At 38.8% G+C, this 5,671-nt stretch overlaps 1 non-coding gene across 1 annotated transcript; it reads left to right on the forward strand.

The window, feature by feature from the left end:
- Nucleotides 1-1,164: 1,164 nt before the first annotated feature.
- LOC144289688 (U6 spliceosomal RNA) lies at nucleotides 1,165-1,271 on the forward strand. The gene has a single exon (XR_013357572.1). It is a non-coding gene; the product is annotated as a U6 spliceosomal RNA (small nuclear RNA).
- The last annotated feature ends 4,400 nt before the right edge of the window (nucleotides 1,272-5,671 follow it).

Raw genomic sequence — 5,671 nt, forward strand, 5'->3', positions numbered from 1 at the left:
TGTCAGGTGCAGATTGACTAACTCTGTGAGAGGGACAGGGAGTAAAGCTAGCATGAGAGAGGAGGCAGGAGTGCTCCAGACCTAGGGAAAGGCATGTGTGAATGTCCTGGGAGAGGATACAACTCTGAGAAATCCGGGAGCAGAAAGAAGGCTGGAACATATTGAGAGCAGGGAGTGAGGGACAGAGAGAGATGAGGGAAGAGGCCAGAAGGAACCAGACCACACAAGGCACCAGCATTCACAGTACAAGTTTTCATTTTTACTCTATCAGAAGTGAAAAGTGCAAAATGGTTAAAACCATATAAATGTGAGTGGGCAGGTTGGGAGGGCAGTGGGTGGGAGAATAATTGGATTTACATTTTAAGGTCAGCCTGGCTGCAGGAGAAAGGGTTGGAGCCTGAGGAAGCTCTGGGACAGGAAGCTTGAGAGAGGCCACTGCAGCTGAGTTGGTGTCTGAGCTCCAGTCTGGAGAGGGGACAGGGAGAAAGAGAAATAAAGCAGTCAGCAGATGTAGGGGTGAAACTGGAACCACCCATTGACATTTTAACAGTATTTATTCTTCCAATCCACGAGCATGGAATGTTTTCCCATCTCTTTGAGTCTTCCTCAATTTCTTTCATAAGTTTTCTGTAGTTATTAGAGTACAGATCTGTAGTTATTAGAGTACAGACCTGTTTAGTTAGGTTTATTCCTGGGTATCTTATGGTTTGGGGTGCAATTTAAGTGGGATTGATTCCTTAATTTCTCTTCTGTCTCTTTGTTAGTGTATAGAAATGCCACTGATTTCTGTGCATTGATTTTATATCCTAGCATGTTGCTGAATTGCTGTCTGTATTTTAGCAATTTTGGGGTGGAGTCTTTGGGGTTTTCAACATATCATATCATCTGTGAAGAGTGAGAGTTTGACTTCTCTGCCAATGTGAATGTCTTTTGTTTCTCTTTGTTGTCTGATTGCTGAAGCTAGGACTTGTAGTGCTATGTTGAACAAAAGTGGTGAGAGTGGGCATCCCTATCATGTACCTGACCTTTGGGGAAAAGCTCTCAGTTTTTCCCCACTGAGAATGATATTCACTGTGGGTTTTCTGTAGATGGCTTTTATAATAGTGAGGTATGTTTCCTTTAACCTTACACTGTGGAGAGTTTTAATCAAGAAAAGATGTTGTAGTGCTCACTTCAGCAGCACATACACTAAAATTGGAATGATACAGAGAAGATTAGCATGGCCCCCGTGCAAGGATGACACGTAAATTTGTGAAGCATTCCATATTTTTCACTTGAGGGGATGAGCACTGGGTGTTATACTATCTGTTGGCAAATTGAACTCCAATAAAAACATACACACACACACACACACAAAGAAAAGATGCTGTATTTTGTCATATGCTTTCTCTGTATCAATTGAGAGCATCACATTTCTTTTATTAATGTGATGTATCACACTGATTGATTTGCAAATGGTGAACCAATGTAGACATTCAATGCAATCCTTATCAAAATATCATCACATTTTTCATAGATCTAGAGCAAATAATCCTAAAATTTGTATGGAACCAGGAAAGACCCTGAATAGCCAAAGGAATGTTGAAAAAGAAAACCAAAGTGGGGGCATCACAATGCCAAACTTCAAGCTATATTACAAAGCTGTAATAGTCAAGACTATATAGTACTGGCTCACACCTAGAGCAATGGAACAGATTAGAGAACCCAGAAATGGACCCTCAACTCTGTAGTCAACTAATCTTTGACAAAGCAGGAAAGAATATCCATTGGAAAAAGGACAGTCTCTTTAATACATGGTGTTGGAAAAATTGGATAGCCACATGCAGAAGAATGAAACTGGACCGTTTTCCTATACCATACACAAAGATAAACTCAAAATGGATGAAAGGGCTAAATGTGAAACAGGAATCCATCAAAATCCTAGAGGAGATCACAGAGAAACCTTTTCTACCTCGGCCACAGCTACTTCTTGCATGACACATCTATAAAGGCAAGGGAAACAAAAGCAAAAATGAACTATTGGGACTTCATCAAGATAAAAAGCTTCTGCATAGCAAAGAAAACAGTCAACAAAACTAAAAGACAACCTACAGAATGGGAGAAGATATTTGCAAATGACATATCAGATAAAGGGCTAGTATCCACGATTTATAAAGAACTTATCAAACCCAATACCCCAAAAACGAACAATCTAGTCAAGAAATGGGCAGAAGACATGAACAGACAATTCTTCAAAGAAGACCTACACATGGGCAACAAGCACATGAAAAAACCACCCATGTCACTTGCTATCAGGGGAATACAAATCAAAACCACAATGAGATACCACCAGAATGGCTAAAATTAACAAGACAGAAAACAACAAATTGTTGGCAAGGTTGCAGAGAAAGGGTAACCCTCTTACATTGTTTGGTAGGAATGCAAGCTGGTGCAGCCACTCTGGAAAACAAAGTGGAGGTTCCTCAAGAAGTTAAAAATAGAGCTACCCTACAACCCAGCAATTGGTATTTACCAAATACTTGGTATTTACCCCAAATATACAAATATAGTGATCCAAAGGGGCACCTGCACCCAATGTGCATAGCAGCAATGTCCACAGACTTTGGAAGGAGCCCATAAATAACTTACCATTTATGTTGACATGGATGGAACTAGAGGGTATTATGCTGAGTGAAATAAGCTAATCAGAAAAAGCCAATGATCATACGGTTTCACACATATGTGGATAATCAGAAACATTGCAGAGGATCATAGGGGAAGGGAGGGAAAACTGAGTGGGAAGTCATCAGAGAGAGAGAAAAACCATGAGAGTCTCTTAACTCCAGGAAACAAACTGACATTTGCTGGAGGTGATGGGGATGGTGGGATGGAGCAATTGGGTGATGGGCATTAAAGAGGGCATGTGATGTGATGACCACTGGATGTTATACACAACTGATAAATTATTGAACACTACATCTGAAACCAAGTATGTACTCTATGTTGGCTAATTGAATTTAAAAAAAGAAAGAAAGAAGAAAGAGAGAAGAAAGAAAGAAAGAAAGAAAGAAAGAAAGAAAGAAAGAAAGAAAGAAAGAAAGAGAAAGAAAGAAAGAAAGAAAGAAAGAAAGAAAGAAAGAAAGAAAAAAAAAGAAGAAAGAAAGAAGAAAGAAAGAAAGAAAAAAGAAAGAAGAAAAAAAGAAAGAAGAAAGAAAGAAAGAAAGAAGAAAGAAAGAAAGAAAGAAAGAAAGAAAGAAAGAAAGAAAGAAAGAAAGAAAGAAGAAAGAAAGAAAGAAAGAAACTGGACCTACCCAGCCATGGATTGGACATAGGGAAGTGCTAGAGAAAGACGTGCCCAGGATGACTTCTAGGTTTTTACTGTGCACAGAGTGGGAAATACCAGTTTTTTCCATTACTTTTGTTTACATTTGTATCAATTTCCTAGAGCTGCCATAATAAAATTACCACAAACTAGGTGGCTTGAAGGAAAAGACATTTATTCTCTGATGGTTCTGGAGACCAAAAGTATGAAATAAAGGTGTCAGCAGGGCCAGGCTGTCTCTGAAGCCTCTAGGGGACAGTCCTTCCCTGTCTCTTCTTGTTTCTGGAGTTGCCAGCAATCCTCTGGCTCCTTGGCTTATACCTGCTTCACTCCAACCTCTGCATCTGTGTTCATGTGGCCTTCCTACAAAGTGTGTTCTGTCTCCATGTCTAAACCTCTCTGTCCTTTTCTTATTAGGATATCAGTTATTAGATTTAGAATCCACCCTAATCCATTATGCTCTCATCTTTTTTTTTTTTAATTTTTTTTTAAAATTTATTTATGATAGTCACAGAGAGAGAGAGAGAGGCAGAGACACAGGCAGAGGGAGAAGCAGGCTCTATGCACCGGGAGCCCGACGTGGGATTCGATCCCGGGTCTCCAGGATCGCGCCCTGGGCCAAAGGCAGGCGCCAAACCGCTGCGCCACCCAGGGATCCCATGCTCTCATCTTTATTTGACAATATTTGCAGATACTCTTTCCAAATAAGATGGACATTCACAGGTACCCCAATATATCTTTTGGAGGGACACAATTCAACCTACTACATCTTAGAATAATATTGTTGTGACTATTGATGTCATATGTAAATATAAAATATGCTGACATTTGCCCTGATTCCCTCAGTTGTCCTCATTATTGTATTTTAACTTATAGATTTTATATAGCATGGTCAATTTCAACAATCCTACCAAGGAGTTCAGCATTGCTGGAATCCATTTTATGAATCCATTTTATACCTTACTGGTTTCTCTATAATTTTCCTGAAAGGTTTTTTGGTTGAAGTGTTCTATGGTTAATTTTATTGATGACTTTTATGTCTTTCCTAGGGAAATATGGTAAAAGATTGTAACTGTCTTAAATGTGGTCTCCAAAGATGATAGCCCTACAATTTTATTAAGAATATTACGTGTGTGAAGGTCTTATTGCCTGGAAAGAGAGTTTCATGGGTCCAAGACCCCAGCTTCTGGAAGAACTGACTCACTTAAGCCATACCAAATTTGTGGTGGTTCTTTTATTGAAGAATATATGCCCCCAATGCATTTCTATAAAGACACCAGCCCATGGTAAAAATGATGTCCTCAAGGCAGAACCACTGTAAGTTTTACAAAGTATTGTGGCAAACCTCAAATTGTTGCAAATAGTCATATATTTATCTGTGCTCATGCATGTTACTTTTCCCAAAATTTAGCTTGAAAAATGACCCAATTTATTTTCCTAAATCCTTAGGTAAAAATGAATGAATTATTGTAATTTCCCAGTCCTATAAACATGCATATTTTATATGTTTATATACTCAGAATATGCTTTTCAAGTTCAGGCATAGAATTCCTTAGCTTTGTTACTTGGCTTATTCCATTTATTTTAGTCCACACTGCTGTCAGGGTTATATCAACAGGCCTTCAGTTTGTTCTACCAAGGTGCATAGATTATAGTTCAACCTACAGAGAGACCTGTCCACACTCCTGTTGGCTGTGATAAGTAAACCTTCCACGCCCCACTGAGATCCCTACCTGCTAGCATTTGGGTTCCTTGACCTTCTCAACATATCTTTTGATCCCATAATCTCAGGATCTTGAATATTGCCTCCTATTTCAGCTATAGCAATAAGCATCTTAATCCCAAATTTTGTAAATGCCTCTAACCTTGACTATTAGGTGAGCTCTACACCGTTCTTTTCTTTACAGCTTTATTAAGATATAATTAATGTATAAGATTATGTAAGTTGAACATGATGATTTGATACATGTATATGTTACAAAATAATTACCACGATAAATTAATACATTATCACTTCACATAATTACCTTTTTTGTGTGATGATGGCGATGAGAACATTCAAGACTCACACTCTTAGCAACTTGCAAGTATACAGTAATGTTGTTAAGTATAATCACCATGATCCCCAGGACTTAACCAACTTATAACTGGAGGTTTGTACCAGTTTGTACCCTTTGACCACCATCCATTTCCCTCACTACAAACCCCCCCCACCACCACCCGCAGTACCTGACAACCACCATTCTACTGTTCCTATGAGTTTGGCTCTTTACTACTCCACATGTAAGTGATATCATACGTTACTTTTCTTTCTCTGTCTGACTTACTTTGCTTAGCACAATGCCTTCAAGGGTTATTCATGTTACTGCA

The sequence above is a fragment of the Canis aureus genome, chromosome 1 (assembly GCF_053574225.1).
Source record: "Canis aureus isolate CA01 chromosome 1, VMU_Caureus_v.1.0, whole genome shotgun sequence".
In the NCBI taxonomy this organism is placed as follows: Eukaryota; Metazoa; Chordata; class Mammalia; order Carnivora; family Canidae; genus Canis; species Canis aureus.